This window comes from Papio anubis, chromosome 13 (assembly GCF_008728515.1).
Source record: "Papio anubis isolate 15944 chromosome 13, Panubis1.0, whole genome shotgun sequence".
NCBI classification, from domain to species: domain Eukaryota; kingdom Metazoa; phylum Chordata; class Mammalia; order Primates; family Cercopithecidae; genus Papio; species Papio anubis.
Window position 1 is genome coordinate 15,437,028 of NC_044988.1, and position 20,657 is coordinate 15,457,684.

General features: G+C 36.3%; 1 long non-coding RNA gene across 1 annotated transcript in view; it reads right to left on the bottom strand.

Moving 5' to 3' along the window:
* The window catches only part of LOC103878459, a 291,089-nt gene that overhangs the window by 221,922 nt on the left and 48,510 nt on the right, over positions 1-20,657 (bottom strand). The window lies entirely within an intron of this gene.

Consider the following 20,657-nt stretch of genomic DNA (forward strand, 5'->3'; position numbering starts at 1 on the left):
AAAGAAATAGAAAATCTGAATCTGAACAGACCAATAACATGTAAGAAGACTGAATCAATAAAAAATACCTCCCAACAATGAAAAGCCTAGGGCCTGATGGCTTCACAACTGAATTCTAGCAAACATTTATAGAATAATTGACACCAATACTTCTCAAACTCTTCCAAAAACTGAATAGTAGGGAAAACTTCCAAACTCATTTTATGAGGCCTGCATTACCCTGACACCACAGCCAGACAAAGACACTACAAGAATAGACAAAAATACAGGCCAACATCCTTAATGAACTCAGATGCAAAAATCTTTAACAAACTACTAGCAAGTTAAATTCAACAGCACAATGAAAGGATCACATATCATGACCAAGTAGAGTTTATCCTTGGAATACAAAGATGGTTCAACATACACAAATAAATAAATGTGATATACCACAATAATGACATGACCATCTCAATAGTAGATGCAGAAAAGATATTTAACAAAATCCAAAATCTCTTTATGAAAAAAACTCACAACAAATTAGGTATGGAAAGAAGGTACTTCAACATAATAAAGGTCATATATGACAAATCCACAACTAATATCATGCTCCACAGTGAAAAGCTCAAAGCTTTTCCTCGAAGATCAGGAACAAGACAAGGATGCCCACGTGCTCTCAACACTCTTATTCAACATAGTACTAAAAGTACTAATGAGAGAATCATACAAGGAAAATAAGTAAAAGGAATTCTAACTTGGAAAAGAAGAAGTAAAACGGTCTCTGTTTGCAGATGACATGACCTTATATACAGAAAACCCTAAAGACTCACACAAAAACTGTTAGAACTAATAAATTCAGTAAAGTTGTAAGATACAAAGTTAGCATACAAAAATCACTTTCCTTTCTATGCACTAAAAATAAACTATCCCAAAAAGAAATTAAGAAAATATCCCATTTATATATTGTGATATATCCCAATATGTCACATTTATTAATAGCATCAAAAAATAAAATACTTAGGAGTAAATATAACCAAGGAGGTGAAAGATCTATACATTGAAAACTATAAGACATTGATTAAAGAAATTGAAGAAGATAAATAAATGGAAAGTTATCCATGTTCATGGATTGAAAGAATCAATAATGTTAAAATGTCCATATTATCTAAAGTGAGCTACAGATTCAATGCAATCCTATCAAAATCCCAATGGCATTTTTCACAGAAATAGAAAAAAAAATCCTAAAATTGATATGAAATCACAAAAGACCCAGAATCAACAAAGCCATCTTAAGCAAGAAAAGGAAAGCTAGAGGTATCACACTATTTGATTTCAAAATATATTAAAAATCTGTACTGATCAAAATAATATGGTGCTGTCATAAATGCAGACATACAGACTCATAAAACAAAATAGCGAGCCCAGAAATAAAACCACACATTTACAATCAACTGATTGTCAACAAAGGTGCCATGAAGACAAAACGGAGAAAGAACAGTATCTTCAATAAATGGTGCTGGGAAAACTGAATATCCACATGCAGAAGAATGAAACTGGACCCTTATCTCACTCAATAAATGGTGCTGGGAAAACTGAATATCCACATGCAGAAGAATGAAACTGGACCCTTATCTCACATCATCTGCAAAACTCAATTCAAAATGGATTACAGACTCAAACATAAGACCTGAAACTGTACAACCACTAGAAGAAAATATATAAAAAATATTTTGACACTGGTCTGGGCACTGATTCTTTTGATATGACCCCAAAAGCACAGGCAACTAAAGCAAAAATAAGCAAATGAGATTGCATCAAACTAAAAGCCTTCTGCACAGCAAAGGTAACAATCAACAGAGTGAAGAGATGACCTATAAAATGGGAAAAAAATACTTGGAAACCACACATTTGATAAGAGGTTAATATCCCAAATACATAAAGAATTCAAATAATTCAGTAGCAAGAAAACAGATAACTAGATTTTAAAATGAGCAAAGGGCCTGAATAGATATTTCTCAAAAGAAGACATACAAATGGTCAATAGGTATATAAAAAATGGGGCCTATCATGGGGAGGGGGGAGGGGGGAGGGATTGCATTGGGAGTTATACCTGATGTAAATGACAAGTTGATGGGTGCAGCACACCAACATGGCACAAGTATACATATGTAACAAACCTGCACGTTATGCACATGTACCCTACAACTTAAAGTATAATCATAATAAATAAATTTAAAAAAAAAATGCTCAACGTCACTAATCAACAGAGAAATGCAAACAAATACCACAATAAGGTGTCACCTCACATCTGAAGTGATAATACCCATTAGAATGGGTATTATCAAAAATATAAAAGATGACAAGTGTTGGCAAGGATGTAAAGGAAAAGAAGCCCTTGTACACTATTGAAGGAATAAAATTGGTGTAGCCCTTATGGAAAACAGTAGAGAGACTCCTAAAAATACTATAAATAGAACTACCATAGGATCCAGCAATCTTGCTTCTGGGTATATATCCAAAGGAAATAAAATGAGTATGTCAAAGAGATATCTACACTCCATGTTTATTGCAGCATTATTCACAATGGCCAAGATATGGAAACTACCCACGTTTGTAGATGGGTGAATTAAAAAAATGTATATACAAACAACAAAATATTATTTCCACCTTTAAAAACTGTGCCATTTGCAACACCATGGATGAATCTGGAGAGCATTATGCTAAGTGAAATAAGCCAAGCACAGACAGGGTAGAATATTGGTTGCCAGACTTGGGGGCTGGGGAAATAGAGAGAAATTGGTCTAAGGATACAAAGTATCAAGTATGCAGGATGTGTTAAGTTCTAGAAATCTAATGTACTGCATAGTGACTACTGTCAATAACATTGTATTAAACAGTTTAAATTTTCTAAGAGAGTAGATCTTAATGTTCTTACCACAGACACACAAAATGATAACTATGTGAGGTGATAGATATGTTAATTAGCTTGATAGGGTTAATCGTTTCACAATGTAGATATAATCAAAACATCACACTGCATTCCTTAAGTACATACAATTTTTCCTTGTCAGTTATTCCTCAAAACAGCTAGAAAAAAGTTTAAGATAAATAAATAAATCAATTTTTTAAAATAACAAACCCTTGGGCTGCATGCATCAAAAAATGTGAAAAAAAAATAAAAACAAAGAATCTTTTAAAATCCAAAAAACAATGATGAATGAAATGTAAAAGTTTTGTTTTATCAGTATTACTCAAATATTTGAACTTAAATGTGAATGGAGGAGGCAGAGAATCCACATGGTGAATTAGTTCAGGAGACCCACTCCTCAACAAAAAAAACAATTTAATTAGTGAAAATTCTAAAAAGCAATTCCTTGAAGTTTCTGCAAATTGTCCCAGGGGCATAAAGCAAAGAGAGAAATATTCATTGAAGAAAATATACTAAATCTCATTAAGAACTGCAAGAGTCTGTTGGGTTTGAGCCAGGACTCTCCATTATATGCCCTCTCCCCCAGTTCCAGTCTAGGGCTACAGTTCCATCCCATGCAGGCTGCTAGTGTTTCTCATATCCCTTAGCCCCATGTTTCAGAAATTATTCACTGGCTGGTACAGTCAAGAGGAGCAGGTCCTTTTCCCAACTGGCCCTCACTCTTAGGGTGGAAGCTCTACCCCAGGAGCAGGAGGCCAAGAAAACTGGGGCCTCAACCTCCACACCACAGCTCACTCATAAAATGCAGATTCTTCTTCTTATTACTATTATTATTATTATACTTTAAGTTCTAGGGTACATGTGCACAACATGCAGGTTTGTTACATATGTAAACATGTGCCATGTCGGTGTGCTGCACCCATCAACTCGTCAGCACCCATCAACTCGTCATTTGCATCAGGTATAACTCCCAATGCCATCCCTCCCCCTTCCCCATAATAGGCCCCAGTGTGTGATGTTCCCCTTCCCGAGGCCAAGTGATCTCATTGTTCAGTTCCCACCTATGAGTGAGAACATGCGGTGTTTGGTTTTCTGTTCTTGTGATAGTTTGCTAAGAATGATGGTTTCCAGCTGCATCCATGTCCCTACAAAGGACACAAACTCATCCTTTTTTATGGCTGCATAGTATTCCATGGTGTATATGTGCCACATTTTCTTAATCCAGTCTGTCACTGATGGACATTTGGGTTGATTCCAAGTCTTTGCTATTGTGAATAGTGCCGCAATAAACATACGTGTGCATGTGTCTTTATAGCAGCATGATTTATAATCCTTTGGGTATATACCCAGTAATGGGATGGACTCAAACAAATTTACAAGAAAAAAACAAAGAACCCCATCAAAAAGTGGGCAAAGGATATGAACAGACATTTCTCAAAAGAAGACATTCATACAGCCAACAGACACATGAAAAAATGCTCATCATCACTGGCCATCAGAGAAATGCAAATCAAAACCACAATGAGATACCATCTCACACCAGTTAGAATGGCAATCATTAAAAAGTCAGGAAACAACAAGTGCTGGAGAGGATGTGGAGAAATAGGAACACTTTTACACTGTTGGTGGGATTGTAAACTAGTTCAACCATTATGGAAAACAGTATGGCGATTCCTCAAGGATCTAGAACTAGATGTACCAACATGCAGATTCTACGTAAAACTAACAGTGGTTGCCACCTCTCCTCACACACAGATAGGGTAGCAGGGAAAGGGTCACTGTGGACAAGCAAGTCCCTGTCCTTATACCCAGTGCAGCAGCTTAGGGGTTCTGACCATGTAGAAAGGCAGACGATAGGGGTAAAATGCTCTACAACTCTGCTTGAAGGGCCTGATTTATTTAGAACAAAGAGTGGAGAACTACATGCCTAAGGATGTGGCTGTGTTACAATAAGATTTTATTTACAAACACAGGTGATGTTAGAATTAAAACCAGATGTTCAAACGAAAATTTGTACATGAAAGTTTACAGCAACCCTATACACAACAGCCAAAAGAAGGAAACAACCCAATGCCCAACAACCGATCAATGAGCAAACAAGATACGGTACATCATACAACAGAGTATTATTTGGCAAAAAAAAAAAATGAAGTACTAATACATGCTACAACAGGGATTAAACTGGAAAATTGTACTAAATCAAAGAAGCCAATCATCACAAAAAGCTATAAATTATATGATTCCATTTATATATATGAAATGCCCAGAATAAGCAAATCTATAGAGACAGAAAGTAGATTAATGGTAGCTTAAGGATGGTGGGGAGGAGATGAGGGTGACTGCTAAGAAGTACAGAATTTCTTTAGGGAAAATAAAGTGAAAATATTCTAAAATTATACTTTGGTGATTGTTATACAGCTCTGTGAATATGCTTTAACAAAAACACTGAATTGTATACTTTAAATGGGTTAATGTTAAGGTATATGAATTATATCTCTATAAAGATGTTTTTATAAAAATAATTTATAGTGACCTAAGTCATATTCCAATAGTTACTTTTTAAACTATCTGCAATGTCATTTTCTTATAACATGTTTCTTCTAGAAGTTGAATATATATCATCTTTATTTAATGTATGAGTCTGTTTACCAGAGCTTTGAAAAGGCTAAACAGATTAAGGGAAAAAGATGTGAATGGCGCAGGGTAAGAAAAGGTTAAAGAAGAAAGTAGATTTTCTTCCTAGTAAGAGCCTGCAAAATCTCACCCATCCTCACTCCCACTGCTCCTACGATGGCCGTGGCTAATCTCGGGCCCCACTCTGTGCGCCATAAGCAGAAATTCATTCCAGCCCATTAAAAAGTATGAAACTGTACAAAGGTAATCAGACCCTCAGATGTGAGTACACTTACGTCTCTATGCACCTGATTATCCTGACAGACTGACTTCTCCCAACATTCCAGGAGCCTTTTGCCTGCCCCCAGGTCATCTGTCTTCTGTAAAATGCTTAGGTATACTATTTTCCAAAGGTCAGTTGGATGTGGTTTCCCTGTGATCACTCCAGCCTATGAATATAAAAATTCCACAGGAAAGCCAAACTTGTCAATTTATGGATATTGACAATCACATACTTTTGAAGCATTTATTTTCAATTTTTTACATTAAACATAGGATTTCTATATAGAATGTTAAACACATGTGCCCTATTTTATTTGTTTTGAGTATGTCATAGAAGCAGACTTTTGTTTAAGTATATTTCATCAAGAAATATTTCTTTTTTTTTTTCTTATTTTTTTTAAGATGGGGTCTCACTCTGTCACCCCGGCTAGAGTATAGTGCCAAGATCTCAGCACACTGCAACCTCCACCTCCCAGGTTCAAGTGATTCTCATGCCTCAGCCTCCAGAGTAGCTGGGACTACAGGCAAGCACCACCATGCCTGGCTAATTTTTGTATTTTTAGTAGAGATAGGGTTTCACCATGTTGGACAGGCTGGTCTCGAACTCCTGACCTCAGGTGACCCGCCCACCTTGGCCTCCCAAAGTGGGATTACAGGCATGAGGCACCGTGCCCGGCCTCATCAAAAAATATCTCAACATTCCAGTTCTATATTTAAATAAAACTTTCTGTGACCATATTTTTTAACTACTTGAACTTACATTACCTAAAAAACAGTTTGGCAAGAGCCCTCAATAACCAAGTAAATTTTCAAGAACTTGGATTAGGTTTGTAAACAGGAAGCCACATTTTATCATGGGCAAAAATCTCTTAATATAGGAAGACTGGTTTTGGTTTCTTGTGTCAAGCTCTCCATCTCTGAAGAGATTTCAAACTTCACTAAGTATATACTTTTTTCATTAAGTATATATTTTTTTATTCTTCCTATTTGTTTTTACATCTCTTAAAAGATACATATGATCTGAAGGCTTAAGGCTTTAAGAGACAAGAGAAGGGTTGGAAATAACCTTTAATGAAAACTTGTAAAGTAGTTATGCCAAGGAAGGGAAAAAATGAAGTCCTGTCTAGACCCAGTCAGCTGTGCTTGACCTAGTTATGGTTAAATGAAATATCAATGGGAAATTCAAGGTAAGCAAAGGAGCCAAAGTTCTGCAGGAGGTGGCTCTGATGACTTGAGAAGAATGACATCTGATTCCTCTAAAGAAAACACATTTCTCATGGCTGTCAGCATACTACGAAGGAAGAGAGGAGAATAAGCTAAAGCATAAATATTACTATTCCTAAAGGATGCCCTTCAAGAAAGGAAGGCTTTGTCTTGGCTGTGTTTATATAAATCTTTAAAATATTTGACCAAAAAAAATTACACAAAGGTAAGTCACAGCCAATGAAGTAGAAACAAGTTAACTGTGTCCAAACACAAACTCCAGGCCACCACAGAAAAAGTATCATGTTCTCTTGGACCTTCCATAGTAAATAAATAATGAAGATGACATGCTAAGATTGTACAACATCAGTCAGGCTTCAAATGTAACTTAGTTAATAGGCTGACTAAATGGGAACCCAAGAATGTGTTACAAAGAGCTGCTACAAGATGGGTTAGTATAGATTTGTTTAGAAAAATGAATCAAGCACTTCTAGTGAGTAGAATTAAATATTCTCAACTCGATACAGCAAATGAAGCTATGGAGTATACTGATGCCATCAGTTTTTTATTAATGGTTTTCCACTAAAAATGGAAAGGATTTGGGTAGGTGTTAGAAACAATCACCTTACCTCAGCTCAGTGGGCAAATAGCAAAAATAAGCTCCTCTTACCCAAAACCCAGTCATGTGAAGATCTTACATATCGATTCACCTCACCAAGCATTCCTACTCATTAGAGAAATAGGGAATATTTCTTGGGGCACCCATAGCTTATTTCCTTTATGGAAAATAAAAAGTTGACTACAATGCAAGTCTCAGTAAATAGCAGTATTTCCAAACATCTGTGATTATGTAAATTATGTGTCTCTAAGAAATAGTAAATAAAGCGATTAAAGTACACTAAAATAGTCTGCATTTGGCATCGTTCTATGGTCAACCATTCTTTAAAATGAACTGTCTCTCTGTCATTCTTCTTCTCCATCCTTCTCTCTCTATATATATATACACATATGTATATTTACTTATGTATTTTACTCTATATTTACTTACGTATGTGTATGTACACATACACATATGCATGTATATGTATATATACATATATACATACATATGTGTGTACACATATATATTTATGTATTTGAGATATATATGCCTTTGGTGTATCACCAAATTTATCTAAGAAATAAGGTGACAACAGTAATTCCACATTTATTTAAAGTCTTTCCCCTCAAGATATTTATATCAATTCTTAAAATATCTCTTTAAGAGAACCATGAAGTCAAACTCTTTGCAAGAGTAAACTGGACAGGCCTCATCAAATATAACTGCAGTTCAATTAAAAATAATACCTTATTTCACTGACTATTAGCTCAGACTGTTCACATAGGATCTCAAGTCTTACACAGCAATTCCTAGGAGTCCCTCAGGTGTGTTTTACAGGAGTTCATGAACAGTCCTCCCTATTACCAAGTTGGTTCCACCACGCTCTTTCCGTTCTAACCCCTTTCAATGATGTCTGCAGCTGGAGAAATAACATGAGGCATTTATTAAATTCAGTACAGCAGCAGCTCAGTATGTCTATGGTTGTGGAAAGGTGTCGCCTCCTGTTGCTTGCAAAGCTGCCTGCAAAACCTTAAGACAAAAACAATACTAATCCTCCCCAGAAACCTCAATGCTCTGACACAGCCATGCCATTTATGCAGAAGTGGGAAGGCTGTGCTTCTTCCCCACTTTCTGACACCATTTACCACAAGAGGATTAAAGTAGTGAAGTATGTGCCCATGCATCTCACAGAACCTCTAAGAAAAGGGTTTCCTCAGCTTTCACACATATTCTCTTCTCTTTGACATGCTCAGACAAATAAATATTGATGTGGCCAGACCCAGAGGTTAATTTGAAAAAAACAGACTTGTGCTATAATCCTCATTCCCTCATTCCCTACTCCCATCTCAAGTATATACTTCTCCAGGCTCCTCTAGCCAAGACAACAAACAAACAAAATGGGAACTCTCGTGCAAATTGGTTCATCTAAATAATCTCTTGGCAGTCTGCCCCACCAGCTCATTAGACATCTCCCAGATAAATCTGATTCCCTACTTCAATTAATTTAAAGACCCTGTTACACAAGGAAACTGGAAATTAAGCAAATCCCACCTGAGACCATCTGGTGTCTGATATAGAGAAGTCCAAATCTGAAGCAACTGTAGGCTAAAGGGTGAATAGAAAATAATTCTATGAAGAGCCGTCAATACTAGAAGGATTCCTAAGTTAGGGATACAGATGGTGATCCCTGACCAAAAAGACAACGGGAGGGCAGTTGTTGGGGATATCTTAACACTGGTAGCTATAGGAAGGAGGCAAAGGCCTTTTCTTTGCTGGCAAAGGACGCTGAGCCCAAAGAAGATAAGCATGTGGCATGTCTTCCATCTGTCAATCTGTCATCATAAACCAGATAATATTGTGACAGAATCTGAAAATGATATGGGAAGAAAAAGAGGGTAATGGGGAGTATAAATATATATCAGTCACCAAAATTACTGTTTTCATCAAATGATATATATCAGGGGGTTTTAGAATTGTCCTGGAAACAAAGTAAGCGGGAAACACAATTCCGAGAGGTGTAAAATCAAGTGTAACAACATAGTCTTATAGAACTAGCACATCCTTTAGAATTCTGATTATGTCATTTTTTGTAAAGGCAGGGGCGGGAGAGAAGTACCACATTTTAGTCCCTTGCAGACCATGCCTAATAAGCTTAACTGATTTAAGCCCAACAAGGCCTTTGATATAACATGGAAGGATGGTTCGTTTCCTCCCACAGAAGGAAGCAAGGAAAATCTTTCTCCCACTGCCATCTGTTTTTTCTGGCTGAAAGCTCTCATATGAAGGGCTTAGACACCCTGGGTATTCTGGGATAAAAGCTCTGGAGAACCCATCAGAAGACCTGGCAGAGTCTAGAAAAGGGAAATTTCAAGAAGAATAAGTAAAATTCTCCTTTGTAACAAGAAAGAAAGGTCACATGTCTGCTCTTCAAAACTGTTCTTGGTTGAAGCACCATAAGGTCAGGAAGCATGTAAGTCAATCAGTTATCTTTTTGCTTAAACCAATTCAAATTGTATTTCTGTTCCCTTGCAACCAAAAGAGTTCTCACAAATAACACTGCACAAGAAAGAAGAAACTAAGAATAATGAAAAATGCAATGGATGCCCAGAAAGTAAACCAACCAGCTAATCAGCTGAGAATCATTTTATGACACGATTTTAAATTCATTTCAGAAAATTAGTTAACAGGAACACAGGGATGACAAATCAGAAATATAGGGTCACATAGGTTTTCGTCTGTGGCATCTGAGGTGAAATTGCCACCTAGAAATCCTGTAGCCAACCATTCTCCCTAGCCATTATGCATTAACAATGAGTCCTCATTCAAGAAGGAAAAAAAGGAAGCAGCTGATTATGGGCATTTACTCCCTTGACACGAAATATTTGAAACAGCCCACTGGTCCCTATTTTTAGATTAAAAACCAATCACTGGAAAAGCCCATAACCAGTTCAGTAATGAGCCCACGGCCGTTTATTTATAGTTAACTCTAGCTGATTCATGAGCTGCAACTCAATGTCTGGTAAGTGCTATGTGACTCCTGGACTTCATCAACTTGTTTATGTGTGGCCAAGACTTGTTCCTAGACCATGTATATATGCAGCCACGCTGCCTAGTGTGTGGGTTTAGAGAAAGAAGAAAGAAATATATATTCAGTAGTGTATGATCTGACTACATTTTATGAATCTGTCCAATCACATTTGGCTTTCCCATAACTTACTTAGACCATCCACCCCGAATTTACTGCAGTATGCATGCAAAACTAGCAGAGCAGGCAAGATGGTAATGAGAGCCTAAGAGAGACACATGCATTTTCATGTATATTAATAGTTCATATGGAGAAAAAAACTGAAGGATAAAAGAGGCATCAAATATTGCCAGAATGACAGATGAAATGCTGAAATGATGCAATACTGAAATTACAGTCCTTTGAAGTAGGCTCCGGGTAAACTAACTACATAGCACATGGCAAGAAATGTGTGACAACAGTTGTGATGGAATTTGTCTTGATTAATGCTCCCATGTGAAAAGATAAATCTTACTAAGGAGGTTCTGGAAGTTCAATGAATGGAAGCCAAATAGTCACGTTGCCACTGTAGTTCAGAAAGGGAGTTCATCCTAACACTAACCTTGCATTTGCATCATCAACCAGCCTTACCTGTAATGCCTTAAGAAAGGTGTATTGTGTATTCACCTTCTTCCCATGTTTGCTGTGACTGTTCTGAGTGTTGCTCATTCCATTCCTGAAGTTAAAGCTTACAAATGCATGTGTCTGATAATGTGTTTGATGTCTATTAGCTTTTATAATGTGTCTATTACTATGATCAACTATAAAAAGTCATTTTTAGAAAATATGGTGAGGAGAGAAAAAGTGGTTCTAGAATGATATCAATAGATTGATAGTATATCTAACAGCAAAAAAAGGCTGGCATTAGCTGCAAACTGAAGAAAATTATATTTAACGTTTCTATTGAATAATGTATATAACAACTAGTATTCCATCATAATTAGACTGCTGTGGTCAAGAGATAAAAGATAATACTCTACTATGAGGCCAGGTGTCCTAAAATTTGGTTAGTTTGGACAACCTTTAAGTCACTGGGCAAGTTTCTTCTACTGCATAAAGAAAGAAAATTAAAAACACAGTCTCCTTTCTTAGTGCCTTATCATGGTCAATGAAGCCGTGGATGGCAATAAATAGCTTTCATTTGTATACAAACTTATAGTTCACAAAATTGATTCTCATTATGTTTGATCCTTTCTATTCATCTCATTTTGCAGAAATCTGAATTTGGAGAGGTTGAGTCATTTGTCCAGAATTATACATCTTATAAATGTGGGAGCTAAGGTTAAAACTGGCCTTTCCCATAGAATATTATTTAAAGAGACAGAAGGAAGAGGAATTGCCTGCTATATGTTATATAGCATTATAGAGAGTTCTTAGCTCAGATAATTCTGATAACCTTATGAGATAAAAATCATTTATTCTCATTCAGAGATGATAATGCTGAGGCATCAAGCATTATAAAACTTACCAAAAGTCTCACGTGCTGGGCAAGGATTAAAACCTAATAGTGTCTGATACCAAAACCAGATTTTTTCCATGACAAGCAAAGTCATACTTGCATACTTGTATGACATGTACAACTTTTACTATGCAGTGTGAGACAAGAGCAAAATTAAGGAGAATAATTACTTTCTTTTCAGAAAATTACTCCATCAGCAAGTACTTATTAAGTGTCAATTAAATACTTAGCAACGCACTCAGCATCATGGGAGAAATGGAAAAAGTATGAAAGAGCCTGCCTTTTCCCAAGAAGATTTCAATGCTGTTAGAACAACTTTTAAAATGCCAAAAACATACATATTATTATACAATAATATTAAGGAATACTCAGTACAAACAAGCAGGGGAAAGGCATTAGTAAAAGCTATCACACTCTATTTCACTGGGAAAGAGGATGAGGGCAAGAGGAAAACAACAAAAATATTATGGGCTGGGTAGGTGCGCTATACCAGCAGTATTTAATGTAGGATGGATGATGTTGATCCATGATCTGACTTAATATGGAGTAGTGTTTCATCCAAAATTTTACGCAGTTATTAGTTGAACTCTGAATTAATTTCCCGTACCCCTCCTTGTGTTATCTTTCTCATTGTAATTGAGAAGAAGAGGGTCAAGTAGTCAACACTGGTGTAGGTGAAAAGGCACTGTATCTAGGAGTGGAGTTTACTAGGGTAAATGTCTAATACATCATTATAAAATCCACGTCATCACTAAACATCATCTATTTTTATTAATCCATTTTTTGTTTACTCTTCCCTTAAATATATTTACTGAGTGTGTACTGCATGCCAGGGGCATCAGACTAGACACTGTGGACACAGTGGTGACCAAGAGAGCCATGGACGTCACCAAGATCATCTAGAGCAATGCACACACTTCACGGGAATCAAGCCATATAATCTAGGAAGAAAAAGTCAGAATTGGGGATCAGAAGATCTGAGATTAGTCGCTGATTCAGTATTTGCATGACTTTGGGCAATTATATGAGACTTTGAGGCTCAATGTCCTCATCTGTGAAATAAGAATAAAATAATACCTGTTCACATGTTTTGTACAAGGAAAAACAAAAAAAAGCATTTGAAAGCAACTTCAAACACTAAAAGTCTACACAAATGAGATGAATTATTACTTTTACATTATGTGTCTGGTCTCATAATTCTGGCTCCTCCTCCATATGGGAAGTCATATGTATGTACCACTTCTTCTCAGAAATACATGCCCCTGCCTGAGTCAGAACTCAGTTTACTCTGCATGTGAATAGTGGCTGACTTTTGGTTGTTTACTCCTGTTCCATTCGCCCCACCCATACTTCATGTCAATTAACCTGCTATTACTAATTGCTCCTATGTGTGTGTGTGTGTGCGTGTGTGTGTGTGCGGGTGTGCGTGTGTGTGTGCATGTGTGTGTATAAACTTTCTTTGCACACAGCTTTTATATTTTCAAAAACTCTTACCTTCCTTGAAGATCACAACTCAGAGGATCTCATAAATCGGAGTCATGGAAGCCTCCCTCACTCCAAAATATTCCAAGATTCTTATTTGAGCTACAGTCAGTTCCTATAATACCCCAGCCCTATCTCAGCTGTTTGGCATGAATATCCCTGCCACAACCCTACTCTAGAACCAATAAGAAACCTGGCAGCAGTAGCCTAACAGTATGCCCCACAGCAAGACTAAAATGAATTAACTGCCTCTGGCTAGCAGAGGGATAGCCAGGAATTCCCAAGGTACCCTCCAATGAAAGCGTATCCTAAGCGCTATTCCCTAAGAGAAGCTCTACCTTGTTTCTCAAGGAGTGTGGAGCCTGTTTGCCTGACCCATTCTCCCTTATTGGTCTCCCTTATCAGCCTTTATAATGTAACCCACTCAGAAATCCTGTATCTCAGCATCTTGAAAATTGTATCTCTCTTTCCTCTTTGCAGGAACTGAAGCTGGTGGATCTCATAAAATGCTCCAGATTAGTCTCATTCCATTTTAGATTCTATATCCAATGCTCAGACCCCTTCTCTGGGGGCTCCATTTTTACACTCATTTTGTCCCATATTCATCCTGACTTTCCTCTAGTGCTGCCTTCTCCTGGCTCATGGCCTCTTCTCTCCCAGCAAGCCAAGCCACGTGACTGCAGTGTTTCCAACCTTTTGCCGGAAGCCAGCACTGACAGTTGCAGAGTAGGAGGAGGTGTGACTCACTCTTTTGAGGATTGGTTGCCACACATGTCAAAGCCCCAACACATTTTCATGCAACATTTTCATGCAAGAGACAAGGATAAGCTTTAGGACTCAGCCAACTCAAGTTATTTTTTCCTGAAATGTGATGCCAACTAACATCTGCCTCATTTGATTATCTTGATTTGCTTAAGTAACTCTCTCCAAGGTTAAGATCTTTATCTAGGGTGATGTAATTTCACCTTGGTGTCTGAAGCCTTGAGTGTAAAATACAGAATCACTGCCTTCAGGTAATACTTACGTAATGTCACAGTGTAGAAAGATGATCTAAGATCTGATACTCTTAAAGCCCAGATTAAAGTCCCAGATCTGTTGCATGACAATTGTGGGAACTTGGTTGATCCCTTTAATTTTTCTAGCCTCACTGAAAATGGAGGGAGGAATTTTATCAGTTGATTATTGATAATCAGTTGATAGTCTAATATCATTTTCTGTTTTTTACTGAAGATAACTGTGGAGTTTAACAGATGAGTATAAATAGAATTATTTTCATTTTAGGCCCAAAGTGCCCTTCTTCCTAATAAGTTACAGAATAACTTTTTTTTTAGTTCCTTAGCATATCTCCATGAAACCTCTAATAGTTCAATCAACAAATTATTAAGTGATGGTATCAGGTACAGGACATAGGAGAAGGAACAAACCAAATATGGTCTCTGATTTTGTAATATTTATAGTCTAGCAGGGAGACAGAGCCTTAGAGGAAAACAACTAAACAAAACAGGTTTTCTCTCTTATTTATCAGTGTATATTAAGAGGTATGTAGAATATCTAACACGGTACGCAACAATGACTATTTTTGATTTGAGAATCATTGAATGAATGAATGAGAGTGAATGAATGAAATTTGCATCACAGAAACTCCCTCACTGTTCCAGGGTACAAGAATCATTGTAAAGCAGAAGTCAACAATCTAGTTCTCACTGCACTTAACGCTCCTGTGAGAAATGGAATTAGGTACACAAACATTTGTCTTGAAAACTGACCTGATCTGATCATTACAAAATGACCTTTTGGACAAAAAAGAACAGACAAAATGTCACAAGATATGATGTCCCGGTGTATCAGAACATTTTGTGAGAAAGAAGTATAAAGACCTAAATTGGCAGATGTGTACATGAGTGGAAGTGAGTACCAGGGGAGGAAATGAATGCATCTCAAAGGTGGAAAAGATACTTACATTGCTTATAGCACTCACAAGATTCAAGCTCCCAGTGATATAATACTCTAGAAATATATAGTCTCAACTGGTTTGCCTGAATATAATCCATCTTCTACAATCCACAGGACTGTAGCCAACCATAGAGGTATAATATTAGTATCCTGGTTTAAAAAAATAGTGGACAAATGTTTACCTAAATTTATTTATTGGATTTGTGAACACACGGGAGATAATATTTTGAATTTGGTTCCAATGTCAATGTTATTTTAGATCATTTCTACAGTAAGTTTTCCACAACAGTTGTAGCACATAATAATAAGACCCATTTTGGCACATTCTTAGGGTTTTCTGTCCAAAGAAGAGACAAAGTCATTTTCGATAGCTCTTGGTATAAATCATACATGGTCAGTGTAAATCAAGTACATTTTATAAATGAGCATAATCAGTTATAATTTCTGCAGCAACTTGCTCATTTGAACAGGGACATAGAACATCTTCTGAGGTCTTAGGTTTATTGAAAAATGAAATTATTATTAAAATCATGAAAGAAATTTGATTTCCTTTATGAAAAGGTATATTTTCCAGGTCCCTATGTACTCTCTAATCATGTGCTCTTGAGAATATTCTAAGAATTTTATATTTAGAGCTCTTTACTTAAATCATCCTCACACATTTTAATCTCATTGTGTCCATGATACTACTAGGTGCTAAAGTATTCATAGAAAGTGAATAATACTCAGGACTAGACCTTAAAGCATTTATGGTCTGCAGATTTTACTGACTTGTAATAGCCATTCAAATTCTCAGTACAGTTAACAATTTTTTTAAATCAAGAAATTGTAGCATAAAAGTGTATTTAATAAAAGGGCAGTCATTTCCAATAAGGCAGCTCTCAGAGGACGGATGGAAAAGCTTGACATTTGGCTTATGATCAAGTAATTGGATCTTATCCTGATACTTTCATTAGAAAAGAGAGGCATTTGATGTTTCCCTTCAGGACTGAGTTCCAGCTGAAACAGATGCCCCCCTAACTGTCACCACCACCATCACTATAGTTTTCCCAGTAACAAATATTTATCAAGCACAGCTTATATGAGCAGTATAGATTGGTGAAAATAGCATGGATTTTAAAACTGGGTAGATAAAAATAATAACACATTACTATGGGTCTAGAACTCTTCTAAGTGCTTTACTCATATTAACAAATATAATCTCAAAAAGCCCATGAAATAAGAAATTTGATGCAAAAAGTTACACACCTTGCCCTCACTGTATGATAATAAAATTGAAATTGAGAGAAGTCAACTAACTTGCTCAAAATCAAAAGTCATGTCAAAGGTGGTGGTAGAACGGGGATTTAGACCCAGAACTGTCCAATTAAAACATCCAGGCTCTTAATCACTGAGTTAGGCTACCTTAATGAGAAATTTGATAAAGGAAACTGTTATCAACTCCTAATTCCTCTTTTATTTATTTGTTTGTTTGTCTCCTTGTTTTTAGGAAAGGTTGCAAAAGCAACCATAAAATGCTTTATAGAGGAAAAATTGAGCCTTTTTTCTCCAGCTTTATTGAGGTAAAACTGTCAAAAACATTTGTATATATTTAAGATGTACAACATAACGTTTTGATACATGTATACATTGTGAGATGATTACAATAGAGCTAATTAACATATCTATAAGTATAGTCACCATTCTTTACATTAGATCTCCGTAACTTAATTATCCTGTATAAACTTTTCACCCTTTGACCAACATCTCCCCATTTCCCCCACCTTCCAGTCCCTGGTAACCACCATTCTACTCTGTTCCTTTGAGCTCAACTTTTTAAGATTCCAGATACAAGTGAGGTTATGCTATTTCACTTAGCATAATGCCTTCCAGGTTCATCCATGTTGTCAAAATTGACAGGATTTCCTTCTTTTTTTAAGGCTGGATAATATTCTGGTGTTTATGTGTGTGTGTGTTTGTGAGTGCATGCGCGTGTGTGTGTGTGTGTGTGTGTATGTGTGTATGGTTACATTTTCTTTATCCACTCATCCATCAGTGGACACTCAGGGTGCTTCTATATTTTGGCTATTGTGAGTAATGCTACAATGAACATGGGAGTGCAGAAATTTCTTGGAGATACTAATTTCATTCTCTTTGGATATATACCCACAAGTGGGATGGCTGGTAGTTCTATTTTTAATTTTTTGAGGAATCTCCATACTGTTTTCCATAGTGGATATACCAGTTTACATTCTCATCAAAAGTGTGTAAGAATTCAATAATAAAAAAAAAAAATCAACGATGAGACTTGGAGCGGGAAGACTTTCTAGGCAGAAGGAACAGAATTTATGAGGGCCTAGAAGTATGCTCAAACATGCTCAAACAACAGAGCATGTTTGAATGAATAATTAAATTCCATTTACAATAACATCAAAAAGAATAAAATATTTACAAACACGTTTAAGAAAATAAGTATGAAATGTACACTCCAAAAACCATATAACATTGCTAAAACAAATTAAAGAAGATCTAAATAATAAGAAAAAATATCACATTCATGAATCAGAAGACTTCACATTTTTAAGATGGCAATATTCACTAAATGTATAGATTCAATGCAATCTCATCAGAATCTCAGCTGACGGAAATTGACATATTGATTCTAAAATTCATCTGCAATTGCAAGGGGCTAGAATAGCCAAAACTAAAAAGAAGAACCAAGTAGGAGAACTCTTGCTTCCCGGTTTCAAAACTTACTAACAAAGGAACTGTAATCAAGACACTCTGGCACTGGCATAAGAACAGACATATAGATCAATGGAATAGAACTGAAAGTACAGAAATAAAGCTTTACATTTATGGTCAACTGATTTTCAACAATAGTACCAAGACCATTCAATCAGGAAAGGACAGTCTTTTCAATAGTTTTTTTCCCTGTGGTACTAAAACAACTGGATAGCCACATGCAAAAGAATGAAGTTGAGCCCTTACTTCACACCATATTTAAAAATTAACTCAAAATGGTTCAAATAATGTCAGAGTTAAAACTATAAAACTATTAGATGAAAAGATAGGGGTAAATTTTTACAGCCTTGATTTAGCAAAGGATTCTCAGAACACCAAAAACTTGAGCAACAAAAGAAAAACTAAATAAAATGGACTTCATAACAATTTAAAACTTCTGTGCTGTAAAGCACACCATCAGGAAAGTGAAAAGACAACCCACATAACAGGATAAAGTACAGTTGATTCTCATTTTTCACAGTAATTATGTTCTATAAAGTCATTGCAAACACTGACTCATCAAATACTGAATTGTTTCCCTTAGGGGAAAAAAAGGATTAGGTTCCTGTGTGCATCTGGTCACAACATTTTTGTTCAACCAATCCACACATATTACCTTGTTTCATGTGTGTTTCTGTTTAAAGACACTTTATTGAATATATATTGTCAATTCATTAACATTGAACCCATGGCCAGCAGCACTATAGCTAACACCCAAATGAAGCTTATCTAACACATGTATTTTCTCCAAAAGGAACATCACAGCCTCCATGTGCTTTGGAACACTAGACAGCACTTTTGTGCTCCACTTGAGAGCTATTTTAAACAGCAAAATGATCAATGAAGCCCACAAAAATATGAAAACATATAACACTAAATAGATTGAAAAGGGGAAATTTGTTTACAGGAAGCATGCTGGGAATAAGAAGGTAGAGCATTGACTTGTTCCACCTCGCTGAAAACTTAACAGATGACTCAAACTTTTTGCCAATCTGCACCATCTACATGTCCTTGAATGGCCACAAAACTGCCACCAGTACTGATTTGAAAATTACAAATACATTTAGTGAGTAGGTAAATTTGCAAATATGGAATCCACAAATAATGAGAGTCAGTTGTACTTGCAAAATCACATATCTCATAAAAATATATATGTAACAAAATACATAAAAAACTATTTAGAATTCAGTAATAAAAAAACTCAACTTAAAAATGAGCAAAGGATGAGAATAAACATTCCTCCAAGGAAGATATTCAAATAATGAATAAGCACATGAAAAGATACTCAACATCATTAGCCATCAGGGAAATGCAAATCAAAACCACAATGAGATACTACTTCACGCCCACCAGGATGGCTAGAATCAAAAAGTCAGATAATAACAAGTGTTGTCAAGAATTAGAGAGGGTGGAAGCTCCATACCCTGCTGGTAGGAATGAAAAATGGCACAATCACTTTGGAAAACAGCCTGCCATGTCCTCACATAATTACATAGTTATCACATAACTATTACATGACCCAGCAATTCCACTTCTAGGTATATAACCAAGACTTTTAAAAAATATGTTCACGTATAAACTTGTACACAAATTTTTATAGCAGCATTATTCGTAATGCCTAAAAGGTGGAAAAAACTGAAATATCTGAGTATATAAAATTCAGTATATTTAGACAATAGAATATTATTTGGCCATGTAAAGTACTGATACATGCTACAACATGGATAAACCTTGAAAACATTATGCTAAGTAAAAGAAACTAGTCACAAAAGATCTGATATTCTGTAATTCCATATAATAATATGAAAGTCCAGAACAGAGAGATCTATAGAGATAGAAAGTAGAGACTAGGCATGGTGGCTCACACTTGTAATCCCAGCACTTTGGAAGGCCTAGGTGAGTGGATCACCTGAGGTCAGGAGTTTGAGACCAGCCTGGCCAACATGGTGAAACCCCTTCTCTACTAAAAATACAAACGTTAGCCAAGTGTGGTGGTGCACACCTGTAATCCCAGCTATTCAGGAGACTGAGGCAGGAAAATCACTTGAACTCGGGCACCAGAGGTTGCAGTGAGCCAAGATCACGCCACTGCACTCCAGATTAGGCGGCAGTCAAAAAAAGAAAGTTCATGGCTACTTAGGTCTGGGGGTAAGGGGGTTAATGAGATTAGAGGATGATAGCTAAAGGGCATGGGGTTTTTGAGGTGATGAAATGTTCTAAAATTGACTGTTGTTGGTTTCACATATCTGCGAATATACTAAAACAACTGAATTCTACACATTAAATTGGTGAATTGAATGGTACATTAATTATATCTCAATAAATATGT